This window comes from Aquarana catesbeiana, linkage group LG09 (genome assembly GCF_042186555.1).
Source record: "Aquarana catesbeiana isolate 2022-GZ linkage group LG09, ASM4218655v1, whole genome shotgun sequence".
Classification (NCBI taxonomy): domain Eukaryota; kingdom Metazoa; phylum Chordata; class Amphibia; order Anura; family Ranidae; genus Aquarana; species Aquarana catesbeiana.
In genome coordinates, this window is record NC_133332.1 from 33,941,786 (window position 1) to 33,957,137 (window position 15,352).

Here is a 15,352-nt window from a genome sequence, read left to right on the forward strand (position 1 = left end):
CTGTCAATCAAAGTCAGTTAGCCAATCAGGGGAGAGGGGGCGGGGCTGAACGGCAGCTGCATGTCTGAATGGACACACAGAGTTGCAGCTCGGCTCGGGTGACCCCATAGCAAGCTGTTGGACTGTGGGGGCACTCAACAGGGGGGAGGGGCCAGGAATAGCAAAGAGGCACCCGAGAGGAGAAGGATCGGGGCTGCTCTGTGCAAATCCACTGCAACAAAGGAGGTAAGTATAACATGTTTGTTTTTTAAAAAAAAACAATGAGACTTTACAATCACTTTAAAGCGGAGTTCCACACAAAAATGGAACTTCCGCTTTTCGGAACCCTCCCCCCCTCCGGTGTCACATTTGGCACCTTTCAGGGGGGAGGGGGGTGCAGATACCTGTCTAAGACAGGTATTTGCACCCACTTCCGGCATAGACTCCCATGGGAGTCTATGCCTCTTCCCGTCCCGACCACGCTGTCTGCTGGGAACACACAGCTCCCAGGAGAGAGCGGGGACCACTAGGGACGCGCAGCACAACTCGCGCATGCGCAGTAGGGAACCGGGAAGTAAAGCCGCAACGCTTCACTTCCTGATTCCCTCACCCAGGATGGCGGCGGCAGCTGCCGTATTTGTAGCTGCTGGCTTTTAATATTCTTTTTTTTTGGCGGTGTGGGTGAACCCCTGCTTTAAGTGGATACACAATACTTTATATGCATACAGTTTATGTACACTATATTATATACACGTTTGCACACTGTAGGTACTCAATACACTATGTACACACAGGGGGACATTTATCAATTCTGTTACACAGCAGAGCAATGCTAAACAGAGGAATGAAACATGTTTATTATATTACAGTTTGAGTCATAAATTCTTCTAAAAGTTCTGGTAAAGTAGCACTATGACAGAATAAATCCTGACCCTGACCACTTGTCTACCAAAGTATTTTTTTCAGGTTTTGAGCTAAATTAGTTAAATCCCCCTAAATATTATATATTTTTCAGAAGCAGAGACCCGGAAAATATAATGGTGGTAGTTGCAATTATTTTACATTGAAGTGGAAATATGGGCCTGCAATGATTTTTTTATGCTACTTTCACACTGAGGCACTTTGCAGGCGCTACAGCGCTAAAAATAGCCCCTGTAAAGTGCCTCTCCTGGGTCTCACACTGGATCGGTGTGCTTGCAGGACAGTCAAAAAAGTCCTGCAAGCTGCATCTTTGCAGAGCTATAGGAGCGGTGTATTCACCGCTCCTAAAGCGCCCCTTCCCATTGAAAACAATGGGGCAGCGCCGCAAACCCGCTGGCAAAGCGCTGCTGCAGCGGCACTTTGTGGGTGGTTTTAACCCTTTTTTGGCCGCTAGCGGGGGTTAAAACCGCCCCGGTTTGCTAAAATTAAGGTAAAGCAGCGCTAAATTTAGAGTGCCGCTTTACCGCCCACAATGCCCTAGTCTGAAAGTAGCCTTACATTCATGAACATTATTGTGGACTTTTGATATGGGTCTAATTCTCAGTTCCAAAGAAATACAGGAACAGGACTTCATAAAAAGACACCATAAATTTTATCTGGAGGAGCTATTTGACAAAAGTCCTTCCTGTGGCCACCTGGTGGTGTAATTTATGGACTACATGGAACGTCACTTTAAAGGTTTTAATTTAGATGGGAATGGACCGGGAACAACTACTTGATCATAAATTACAGCTGGTAACCTAAAGCTGACTGGTATCTTGAGATTTTGTCATAGCCTAAGAGCGCCACCCATTGACTGAAAGTGGCAAAGTCTTAAGATATGTGAAATAGAGTGTCTCTATCTGGATGGGTGGGAATAAATGGCTAAAGGACTGGAATATATATAAAAAAAAACAAGACACAGACTCTCTCTCTTGATCTTTGGGCACAATGGGATGGTAAGGTTGACTTTTTTTGTGACATAGTTGCTTCCTCAGGGGTCAGTAGTGCAATTATTGATGCATTTACTCCAGAGGTTGAAGGAAAAGAAGGGGAAACCTACACCAGACTGAGATGCAAATCCCTGTGCGAGTGCGGGGGAGCATTCAGAGAATAAAATTCAAAGATTCTAATATCCCTCTACTTTAATAATGGCAAATGTGGCGTTTCCAACGCAGGGGAGGCCGAAAATCTTAGTTCATGGGTGTTGCTTAGGGTCCCAAAATTAATAATATACACCAAGCAACACCTCTTCACAGGTGCATGGGCACTTTCCTCTGGTGTATTTAGTACTCCTATACTCCTGGGCACTAGCAGATCCACTGGGGAGCAACCGTCCCATCCCCCAAAGCACATCCTGGTCCATCCATTATTTATTTATCTTTAACTTTCTCTTTCTTCCTTTGTCCATTGACAACACCTTGTATTTTATTTGTAACATCACTGCTTTTAAGTTATATCAACAATTTTATATTTGACTTAATACTAGCAAACTTCTTTTCTGTGTAAATAAATTAGCTCTTTATTTTTAACACAATCATTATCATTTGTTATTAACTTTTTGGTAAGAGCTGCATCAAGATTGCCTAGGTTTTGATATAGACAAAAGGTGGTATCCACTTATTATATTTATCAGCAAGCAAATAAGTGAGGTGGTATAACCCTGCGTTCACACCTATCCGTTTTTTAGTGCAGTTTGCAGAAACGCACTACAGTCCATTTAACATGCTTTCCTATGGTTCTAGTTCACATCTATGCGTTTTGCAGGCCGGTGCGTTTTTGGAAAGGGTTGGGGACTTTTTCCCATGATTTGCGGTTAATAGATTTCAATGTAACCGCACCAGAAATGCAGGTGGTGCATTTGTGATGCAATTTTTTTTATATAGCTGGTTGCTAAGCAGGGGGCCAATAAGTCAAAAAAAAAATTTTGCCGTCGAAAAAATTAATGAAAAAAAAAACAGCGTGGGGGTCCCCTCTGAATCCATACTAGACCCAAAGGACCTGGTATGTGCATGGGGGGAACCCCACGCTGTTTTTTTGTTTTTTCATTATTTTTTTCGACAGCAATTTTTTTTTTTTTTTTTTACATTCAGCTTTCATCGGGAAACCCCGCTGACAGCTGATGACTCATTGGTTGCTAAGGATGCGGCGGCCAGCTTCCCGGCCCCCTGCTTAGCAACCAGCTATATACTGTGGTAAGATAAGGACCGCAAAACACAAAAAAATCGCATCACAAATGCACCACTTGCGTTTCTGGTGCGTTTCTGCAAACTGCACTATTAAACGGATAGGTGTGAACGTAGGGTTATACCACCTCACTTATTTGCTTGCTGATAAATATAATAAGTGGATACCATGCCAAAAAAAAACACGTGGGGTCCCCCCAAGATCCATACCAGACCCTTATCCAAGCGCCCCCCCCTGAACCATACCAGGCCGTATGCCCTCAACATGGGGGAGGATGGGTGCTTTGAAGCACCTTGCCCCCATGTTGATGAGGACAAGGGTCTCTTCCCTACAACCCTAGCCGGTGGTTGTCAGGGTCTGTGGGCACGGGGCTTATTGGAATCTGGAAGCCCCCATTAATAAGGGGACCCCCAGATCCCGGCCCCCCACACTATGTGAATGAGTATGGGATACATCGTACCCCTACCCATTCACCTAGGGAAAAAAGTGTCAATAAAAAAACACACTACACGGGTTTTTAAAGTAATTTATTAGGCAGCTCTTCTGACTTCTCTGCTCTCTCCGGCCTCTTCTCCTGTTGTCTGGTTCTTCTCCCGCTCTCCGGCCTCTTCTCCCGGTGTTCGGCCTCTTCTCCCGGTGTCCGGTTCTTCTGCCGGCTCCTCCACTATCTTCTGCCGCTCTTTTGCTAGCGGTGGCCCAGACTTCTGCGTCTTCTTTCCTCTTCTCTTCTTCTGATGTTGACACGACACTCTCTCCTGCTGTAATGGTGTGTGAGCGTTCCGCAATGACTTATATAGGCGGTGACCCCGTCCCCTTATGACGTCACAGTCCTGGGGCATGCTGGGACTCTGTCGTCATAAGGGGGCGTGGTCATCGGATGACATCACCCGGTGACACCGCCCAATGCCTATATAAGTCATTACGGAGCGCTTACACAGCATTTTATCAGGAGAGAGCGTTGTGTCAACATCGGAAGAAAAGAAGAGGGAAGAAGACGACATAGAAGACCGGGCCTCTGCTAGCAAAAGAGCGGCAGAAGATAGCGGAGGAGCCTGGCAGAAGAACCGGACACTGGAGAAGACGCCGGAGAGACCCTCGAAGTCGGAAGAAGACCCTCGAATTCGGAAGAAGACCCCCGGAGTCGGAAGAAGACCCCTGGATTCGGAAGAAGACCGCCGGAGCTGCCTAATAAATTACTTTAAAAACCTGTGTAGTGTGTTTTTTTATTGACACTTTTTTCCCTAGGTGAATGGGTAGGGGTACGATGTACCCCATACTCTTCCACATAGGGTGGGGGGCCGGGATCTGGGGGCCCCCTTATTAAAGGGGACTCCTGCATTCCAATAATCCCCCCGCCCACAGACCCCAACAACCAACGGCCAGGGTTGTCCAGAAGAGGCCCTTGTCCTCATCAACATGGGGACAAGGTGCTTTGGGGGAGAGGGGGCCGCAGGGTGCCCCTCTCCCCCAAAGCACCCACCCCCATGTTGAGGGCATGCGGCCTGGTATGGCTCAGGAGGGGGGGCGCTCACTCATCCCCACCCCCTTTCCTGACTGGCCGGGGTGCATGGTCAGATAAGGGTCTGGTATGGATACTGGGGGGACCCCCATGCCGTTTTTTCAGCGTAGGGGTTCCCCCTAAAATCCATACCAGACCTAAGGGCCTGGTATGCCCCTGGAGGGGAACCCATGCCGTTTTTTTATTGAAAGTTTGGCGTGGAGTTCCCCCTCAAGATACATACCAAACACAGTGCCTGGCATTGGCGGGGATCCAAGTCGGATCCCCGCACCAGTGTCAACCCGGCTTGCAAGGTGTCAATCTCACCGATAAAAGCGGCAAGATTGACACAATATCAGACAACAATACAGAAGTTGACCAAAGGGTGGTGGTAAAGAGCTGAAAAACCATGTGATTTGGTGAAAGTTGGTTGGAAAAGTCCTGCAGTCTGTATGCAATACAAACTTATGGCCAACGCCCTTTGTACAAAAATCCACAGGAAAGTTTTAAAAAGTCCTATCGTGTGTATGCTGCTTAAGTCTGAATATGGGGAGACCTGAACAAAGTAAAGCTTTGTTCTGCAAATCCTAATCTTTCCATGCATGTATTTTTTTCTTTTAGTGAAAGTTAACTTTTTTCTAATTGTTTATGTAGGTTAAAACAAATTTATCAATAAAATAGCATGGGGCACATTAGTCAAGCAAATGATTGATACATTTAGTTGTACATCATTGTAAATTGTCATCTGTTGCCATTGGGCGGCACAGTGGTGCAGTGGTAGCACTCTCACCTAGCAGTAAGAAGGGTCACTGGTTCGAATCCCAACCACGACACTACCTGCTTGGAGTTTGCATGTTCTCCCTGTGCCTGCGTGGGTTTCCTCCGGGTGCTCCGGTTTCCTCCCACACTCCAAAGACATGCTGGTAGGTTAATTGGATCCTGTCTAAATTGTCCCTAGTATGTATGAATGTGAGTTAGGGACCTTAGATTGTAAGCCCCTTGAGGGTAGGGACTGATGTGAATGTACAATGTATATGTAAAGCGCTGCGTAAATTGACGGCGCTATATAAGTACCTGAAATAAATAAATAAAATAAATGCATTGTGGTGCATTACAATGCTCATTCAATATTAATGGGCTGATACACACAGCAATGCTTGTGAATTTGGAGGTAACTGCATTTTATCACAGAGAAATGCTGGCCATACACTATGCAAAAAATCGGGCGAACTCATTTTCCAAAAACGAACATTCGGCCGTAAGAGCAGAAGATAGTACCATCATGTAATGACCGATAAATCATTCAGTGGACATAAATTAATCTTTTATTTATTTTTTTTACATATACTTAGTGCAAACAGTTCGGACGGGAAACACATTAACCTTTCAGTTCATCGTTTGTTATATATTTTTTACTTCTTTACTCACCTCTACAATCATTTATTCACAAATCCCACACGTGCATGCTCCTGATGAGTGGCACTATTAGCCACGAAACACGTAGAGCTACTGGTTGCTGTGTTTTCATCAACCTTACCTGATTATCCAAGTTATTAGTTTACGAACCCGGCAGGTTTAGCGAGACCGTAGGTCCTGCAGGCATTACGTACAAATTACTTTCAAACTATTTTTTATGTGGTGAACTAGGATATTTTGTATGGCTATTTTATGAAGAACCAATCTTATTGTCACTATCTTGCCTATTGCTATCATTGTTACATGTTTTCATGTATGTATTGCGCTTTATGCCAAGATGCATTATGTATGTTATTTATACCTTTATTACCAGAATCATGTTACAATTTAGCTCTGAATAAATTATCAACTAATATCCTGGTATGTTCACCCAATTACTTTTTTGGCTACCACTTGCTTCACACAAAGTCCCACCTTCCCTGTTAGTTAACTCTTCGTTAATTAACCCTTTCCTCAACGTTTGTAACATTTGTTCGTCAGAAAATTTCCAAACTTGTCCTTTTTTCGGCTCAAAAATGTCCCAACGATTACCAATTTTGTGCCCATTAACTGGCCGAAAAACGAATGAACTGGCCAAATGACCGAATTTCGGCCGATTTTTCATATAGTGTATGGCCAGCATAGCACTTTATGGTATGTTGCAGTGCACATGCATTTTGAGTTGTGTAGGAATTCTATTCATAATGAATGTTCAGCACAATATACCAATGTACATAAAATATTAACTGTGTATTACTAAAATGCAAGTGTTATAAATGGGCCCCGGGGCTACAGAACAAACTCTGCTACTTTGAAATCATATCTGTAAAACATAGAGAACTGCCAACCTCACTGCTAACATTATCACTATCACTGGGAATGACTGGGAACTCAGTTCTATATTCTGGAGATCTTTATATATATCCACATTCACCTCACAGGAGGAACATTGATTACATTTATCAGTAGATGACATGTATTATTTTCCTCTTTCTCTCTCTCTCTCTCAGTGCCCCCAGAGGTGAAGGTGTGGGGTCATCGTCAGTCAGATGGGGTGACCAGACTTCAGTGCCTGGTGTACGGGTTTCACCCCCAACCTGTGGATGTGAAGTGGGTGAGGAATGGGGAGGATGATGTTCCTTCAGATGAAATGACTCCAATTCTCCCCCATCCTGATGGCACCTATCAGATCAGAGTCAGTGTGGAAGTGCCAACAAGGGAGGGAGATACTTACTCCTGTCATGTGGACCACAGCAGTCTGGGTGATGAAATTCTCAGTGTGATATGGGGTGAGTATGGAGAACCTCTACTGTCCATACAGTGTAGGAATGTTATGCTAAAAATGTAAATGTCATGTTAAAAGCATAAGAGAAAATGGGTGGGACAACGTTTTCCTCATGTAGGCTGTGTTTGTGTTAATGAACAACTGATAATGAGTATGCCAAAAGACAAAACCAGCAATGTCATTATATCATATACAAAGTATTCAGTGGAACATAATTTGAGTTTGGGGCAGATTTTTCTAGCTCTGTGACTAGTAGCCAATGAGCTGTTCAGGTTTGTGATTCAGTTACAATAAAAGATCTGCCTGTGTATGGTGATCTTTTGAGTAACTCCAGGAACCCCATGTAATTCGGACTTGGTAGCTACTGCATTATGTGTTGTAATTATCACTGATCAGATCAACAGATGGAGTGCTGTCCCGGTAAACAGTTCAAGCAGAGTGAAAGTTTGAAGTAACGAACACTTTATTAAAACAATCCTTTGTTCTAAAACAATGTATCATTGTAACATTAGCCCTCACAGGAGGATGAGAGTGTACCCGTAGGACACTAAAACTCATAACTTCTGTGATATCCTCCACTGTGCCCAATGGAATGAAAGGCTGCTTTGGACCCCGGAGCTCTTGGGGGCGGGCAAGAAGCCCAATGGATGCTGGCCCCGATCCTGGACCTGGATAGAATTATGCAGGACTGGTCTCCAACGATGGGAGAGAGTCATCAGGAGCAGGTGCTCCACTGCAAAGACTGCACCTGGGCAAAAAGCAGTAGAAAGCCATGCAGACTGGAGCCAGTGTTCTGTCGAGAAGTGCCCGCTATCGAGTAGGGCCCGGGCCGAACCTGCGCATGTGCTGTACGGAACAGCACAACAGCTGATTTTACAATCAGCTGATGTGACGGCGAGATGACGCCTGCGCACAATAGCCAAAAAATATATTTTTTTCTGTCAGATTGTGCCCCGCACTCCTATGGCGAGTTCATGTCGGTAAGGGGCGGATTTCTACATGCTGTGGGCGGATTTATAAATGATGGGCATGCAACTATTTAGTTGAGTTTTAGTGTCCTACGGGCACACTCATCCTCCTGCAAGGGCTAATGTTACAATGGATACATTGTTTCAGAACAACGGATTGTTTTAATAAAGTGTTTGTTACTTTAAACTTTCACTCTGCTTGAACTGTTTACGGGGACAGCGCTCCATCTGTTGATCTGTTTTATGTTTTCTCATTTGGTCCTATGAATCTGGTGAGCAGCGGACAGTTTTAACCCCTCATATTTACATGGCTTTTGGACTCATCCATGCACCTGGCTCTTTTGTTGTTAATTATCACTGATCCTTATCTGAGAATAAAAAGCAATATATTGTCCCCGATACTTTAATTATTAGTATTTATTGAGTATTTCATCTATGTTCTATTCTGTAATGTCACCAATGGCAGTATGTATTCTTTGACATGCAACTATACATTTAAAGAGTTATTTCATCCAAAACTTATATGTTTAAGAGTGTTAAGAGGTAAATAGAAAATGATGCAATACATTTTCTTTTCATTACATCACCTGGGCAATAAAATAGAAACCTCCTAATTTTGGTGCTTTTGATCACCTATGACAAATGATATTTGCACTGACTTTTTTCAAATCATTTGTAGCTTTCTAACACAGACATCAATGTGTCTAAAGCCTGCCATAGATGGATTGCAATTTGGCTGGTTCAGCAGGTACCTGCTGAATTTTGATCCATCTATGGGCTGGCTGGTTTACTGAAGTTGATCTATAAGTTGACTTCAGTATAGCCAGTCCGTTTGGTTTTTTATATGCAATCACTGCTGGTGGCTAATTACATGGTTGAAGGAAAGAAAATTGCATAATGTATGTCCAGCCTTAGAATGATGGGAGACTCTTCTATACAGGATGCATTTCTCCTCCATACAGCCTTAGTTTACAGTTTGTACATTGAGCCAGAATTCATTAGGGCAAACAGTAGGGTTGATTTACTAAAACTGGAGAGTGCAAAATCTGGTGCAGCTGTGCAGAGAAACCAATCAGCTTCCAGGTTTTTTGTCAAAGCGTAATTGAACAAGATGAAGTTAGAAGCCGAGTGGCTACCATGCACAGCTGCACCAGATTTTGCACTCTCCTGTTTTGGTAAATCAAACCCAATGTGTGTCATTCACTTACAGTCCAATGTTGATGCTCCTTTGCACACTTTAAATGCTTTCAGCTCTTTACAAAGAGCAGTTGAGGATCCTGTATATTTGTCTGCTTATACAACATATAGCAGGCATGTCAGACTGGTGTTTATGTGCCACATACATTCCTTAAATTTAGGCCTTCAATTGCATTTTGCTAGATCATGTGCGCTAACTTTCATTATGCCTCATGTTAACATGTGTTGCTTTAAAACAGCCTATTCATTGGAATGGGCTGCCTAACTCTTCAAAACGCATACAAAAACATGTAGAATTTTTGGTAGTGTTCTTTGGCAAGGTGCATTGCCCTTTAAAATAAATGGTACCGCATCACACCAATGTGCGTAACACAATGCAATGTGAAGAGGCCCAAACTGAAGGATATTAAATTTGCTGTAGCACTGTGAATCATTAACAGTTACCATGTATTTTTTCATAAAATATCATTTTCACCTTATCTTCATTATTTTTTGCATCTTGGTGCTGCGAATGTCTTCCAGCAACTTCCTGTCTACATGCATGCTCCCCAGCATGGGCTGCACATCATTGTACTAGACCAACTTTCTGATACTGACAGTGGTGGACCATGCCTGTGCAATATGTATCAACATGACTGCTTGAAGTCTGCACCAGAGCTGGATGTTACAGGGTGACAACTCGGGAAAGACAGTTGTCACACCATAACAGGGATAAAGCACCTTTATGGTGGGATCAGTTACTATTCTCTTAATGAAAGCTACAGGATTCAAAGCTTTTTTTACATGTTAAAGCTTATATCCAACTCCAGGAAACTTGATAATTCTCTCTTGCAGTACGGCTGCTTCTGTACTGCAAGGGTAACTTGCTTGTTAGGGTTTGTGGGCATGAAAAAGTAAGTTTACTTATGTGATCCTTCACTGCTCTGTGCTGCTAGATGGTCTCCACATCATCCCCCCCATGCTCCAGCAGTGTAAGTTTCCGAGGTCATCAAGATTGATGTAGCGTCTATAGCCCTGCATTGGACATGAGGACACCTAGAGAAGTCCACCACCAGAGCATGGGGGAGTGCAGTCTCCTGGCAGAGAAGAGGATTGGGTAAGTACATTCACTCTCCCCTAGACCTAAATGAGCAATTAACCCTTGCAGTGTAGGCAGAGCCCCATTGCAGAGGAGACTTTTTAGATTTTCTGAAGTTGGGCTTTAACCAATTCCAGCCCGGCCTATAGAAGAATGATGGCAGGCAGTGGTTGCGTTATCCACGACTGGACATCATATGGCATCCAGCAGGATAAGCTGTGATCACGCACCCATCGATGATGTGGTGTGTCACTCTGACACAGCGCAACTCATGACCGGTGTAAAGAGCTTATGATGTAGACTCTTTACCACATGATCAGCTTTGACCAATCACAGCTGATCACAGCGTGTAACCAGGAAGTCCCAGTATACGGTTTTCCTCGGTTTGTGCTGACAGGGAGAGACGATCGGTGGCTCTCCTGTCAGAGCGGGGGTCTGCGCTGATATTCATCACATTGATGGTGCCCACCACATCTGCCAATCAGTGTCCATCAGCTGCCAGTCAGTGCCCACCAAAGTGTCAATCGGTGCCCATCAGTAATGCCTATCATCATTATCAATGCTGCCTATCATTGTCATCTATTAGTGCCCATCAGTGCCGCCTGTCAGTACCCATCAGTGCTGCCTGTCAGTGCCCATCAGTGCCACCTATTAGTGCCCATCAGTGCCGCCTATCAGTGCCCATCAGTGCTGCATTTCAGTGCCACCTATCGGTGCCCATCAGTGCTGCCAATCAGTGCCCATCAATTCTACATATTAGTGCCTCCTCATCAGTGCCACCTTATCAATGCCAACTCATCAGTGCCAGTCAGTGAAGGAGAAAACTAAATTTTATAACAGAAATAAAGAAAAACCTTCTTTTTTTTCAAACATTTCAGCTTTTTTAGTTTGTTTACAAAAAATAAAAATGCAGAGGTGATCAAATACCACCAAAAGAAAGCTCTATTTATGGGAACAAAATTATAAAAATGTAGTTTGATTACAGTGTTGCAATTGTCATTCAAAGTGTGACAGCGCTGAAAGCTGAAAATTGTCCTGGGCAGGAAAGGGGGAGTGCCCTGTTTTGAAGTGGTTAACCACTTCATTACCAGGCACTTTCCCCCCTTCCTGCCCAGGCCAATTTTCAGCTTTCAGCACTGTAACACTAAAGTTACATACTTTAGAGCTCAGTGAGGGGAGCTGTATGGATGGAATGGACACACACCCTTCACAATGCACACAGGAACCACACTGAGGCTGTCAATCACAGGATGTGTGCTGGAGCTCCATCCTGTGTCACCTTTTTTCTCTTGGTGTCAGGAAAACTTGTCAAAAGTGACACTTAGTGTTCTTAAATGAGACAAGTACACACTATAGAGGGATATACTTTGTTCATTTTTCATATCTGGGGTTTACAACCACTTTAATTTGGCTCCTTAAAGTCTTATTCCACTCAGTTTAGCCCATTATTTCATTTCACATGCCAGCCATACAGCAAAAAGTGTGACACACTGAGAATCCCAATGGTACCTGTTGTACCCCATTATTAGTTTGTGATATTTGTTGTTGTACCTCATAATTACATTTTGATATGATTGTTGCACTGCAGACTGTAAATTTTCCAACAACAAATCCACCATCAATATAATATACATTTGTGTTCTGGTCCATCTATTATACACCTGAAAGAAAAGAAAAGCCCAACATCTACATGGGCTTTGTGTTACTTAATTCCAACCAACTGGTACTGACCATCATTAGTGTTTTATTGTCCCATTCTTATAATTATGTTAAAATGCAGATCAAGGATAGAGATGGAGTTTCTTCATGTCTCTGTTTATGGAGTATCATTGATTATTCAGCTAGCAGTGGTTGGCAAATAGGGCTTGGGTTTCTTTTTTCTGATAGTTGAGTATTGTCCTGGGGGGTTCATCACCAGTGGAGATGGGAACCCAGCACAGGGATTTTTTTGTAACATGAACAACATATACTGTATAAAGATAAAGATCGGGTAAGTTATTCGACCTGCTGACTTGGAAAAGTGGAATATCCATTTGAACAGTCTTACTTTTTTATAGAAAATCACCCCTCTGTGTGTTGTAGGAAGAAGTCTGCCTGTAGATTTTTATGTAGAATATTCATGTAGCAGCTCTGCTGGAACCCTCTGACAATATAGTAATGTGCTTCTATGTAATCAGGTGAAGCTGGGGCTACATTGAGAAAATTCTCAGAACTTACATGTCATGTTTGTGTTTCCCCCTCAGATCCCAATGCAAATTCTAAGGACAATATGCCTATAATCATAGGTGGTGTTGCTGTTGCTGTAATGCTGATTGTCGCTTTTGTTATTGGATTCCTCATATGCCAGAAGAAACGTTCAGGTAAGCAGTTTCCCACATGTTACCACACCAGAGCTCTATTCACCATATATGAGAACTAAACATCAGTCCGGCATAGACTAATCAGTTGGAAGCAAATAAATAATTTCTCTGCTAAGTAAAAAAAATATGCTGCACAGAGGGGCTATTCATGAAGGCTTTAAAGGACCCCCATTTAATTTTTTGTCAGTATATTATTACAAAGTATAAACATACAGGCCATGGTGGGGAGAGACTAAAGGAATCAAAAAGTCCTCCTTGGGGATATGGGTTTGTCAGTTTCCCTTGTATCTTGTAACTGATGGCCTTTCTTCACACAAAAAACTCAACTGTTTTGTTATTATATCTTGGTATAATTAAAGATTTTACAAAAAATTAGCACAGTAAAGCCCTCTTAGAACATTCTCATTCCATCCCATAAAAGGATCATTCCTCATTATGGGACAGAGGACAGAACCAAGCAACTCCTTCCTTTATGATCCATCAGCCAGATGTACATAACTGTTGGTGTATAGTTCAGTTATAGTCTAATATTATAGAGTCATTTATTTCAAACTGCATACCTCTGTTTCAGGAGTTTTGGTCATCATTAGTGCAGTGAATGGAAACCATGGTTTCTATGGAGTAGGGCTTGGAACCCTACAAGACAATTTAGCAGTTTGGAATAAATGGTTCTATTATATTGAACCATGAGCCCTGTGTTAGGACAGATTGAGGTCTATTTATTGGAAAAAATGTATGTTTAATGACAACTTGTACAGAGGAAGTCTTCATTACAAGGCAGCCATATTTATCCAAAACTGGGTGGGTGGGTGAAAGGTGAACACTTTGCCGAGTGAAGTGAACTTGAGTAAAATTAAAGTAGAACTATAGGCGTTTTTTTATTTTGGATAGAATAAGGGAAGGTCATAACCCCTGTCAGTTTATTTTTTGCTATCTGTGTCCCATTGGGGAGAATTCCCTTCACTTCCTGTCCCATAGCCAAACAGGACGTGAGAGGGAATCCCTAGGGGACCCCCAGGTCATCAGAACTAGTTTCCTCATTGGAAATTTTACCTTCTATTACTTCTCAGGGGACAACCCAAAATGTAAATTTTTTTTTTACATTCACTTTCACTGATAATGGCAAACAGGATAAATAGGGTAAATCTTTCTAATCCGGACACAGACAGCAATAAAAACTGACAGGCGTTCTAATCCCTTTCCCCTCTATCCAAAATGAAAGAAATAAGAAAAAAAAAGTTTTTCATTTTAGTTATACTTTAATGGCTAGAATCCATAGATTGTAATAAAGTATAATAACGTATCTATCTATATATCTATCTACAACATTTGTTTAGGTCATTACATGAAAGTAAGGTTAATAATACAATTTAGATTACAAAATCTTCAGTTTTACTCAAATTAGTTGATGCAAAAATAAATACACCCCACAATAAAAACTACTACATCTAGTGTTTTGTATGACCTCCATGATTTGTAAGGACAGCACCAAGTCTTCTAGGCATGGAATGAACAAGTTGGCGACATATTGCAACATCTATCTTTTTCCATTCTTCAAGAATTAGCTTTTTTAGAGCCTGGATGCTGGATGGAGAGTGATGCTCAACTTGTCTCTTCAGAATTCCCCATAAGTGTTCGATGGGGTTCAGATCAGGAGACATACTTGGCCACTGAATCACTTTCACCCTGTTCTTCAGAAATGCAACCATGGCCTTCCATCATTGTCATGTTGGAAAAGTGCCCGGCGACCAAGGGCACGGAGTGATAGTAGCATCTTCTCTTTCAATATGGAGCAGTACATCTGTGAATTTATGATACCATCAATGAAATGCAGCTCCCCGACACCGGCAGCACTCATACAGCCCCACAGAAGGACACTGTCACCACCATGTTTTACTGTAGGCGCCATGTATTTTTCTTTGTACTCCTCACCTTTGTGACGCCATACAGTTTTGAAGCCATCAGTTCCAAAAACATTTATCTTGGTCTCATCACACCAGTCATCCCAGTAGTCTTTTTCAGCATGGGCCATGGCAAATTCTAGGCAGGCTTTTTGTGCATGGGCTTTAGGAGAGGCTTCCTTCATGGATGACACCCATGCATGCCATTCCTCTGCAGTGTACATCGTATTGTGTCACAGGAAACAATCACCCCAGTTTGGCTTTTCTACTTCTTTAGCTAAAGGTAGTGAACTTCCATGGTGATTTTCTTCAACCCTTCCCATCAGAAGATGCTCCTGTCGAGGTGTTAACTTCCGTGGACAGACTGGATGTCTATGTGAGATGGTTTCATTTCCATCTTTGTTACATTTTTGTATCACAATTGCTACAGTATTCTGACTGATAAGTAAAGCTTTGCTGATCTTCTTGTAGCCTTCACCTTTCT

At 42.7% G+C, this 15,352-nt stretch overlaps 1 pseudogene across 1 annotated transcript in view; it reads left to right on the plus strand.

Annotated features, from left to right (window-relative positions):
* The window catches only part of LOC141107488 (class I histocompatibility antigen, F10 alpha chain-like), an 86,176-nt pseudogene that overhangs the window by 62,236 nt on the left and 8,588 nt on the right, over positions 1 to 15,352 (plus strand). The window contains exons 4-5 of the transcript XR_012235915.1: positions 7,090 to 7,368; positions 12,851 to 12,967. The product of XR_012235915.1 is annotated as a class I histocompatibility antigen, F10 alpha chain-like (transcript). The remainder of the gene's footprint in view (positions 1 to 7,089; positions 7,369 to 12,850; positions 12,968 to 15,352) is intronic.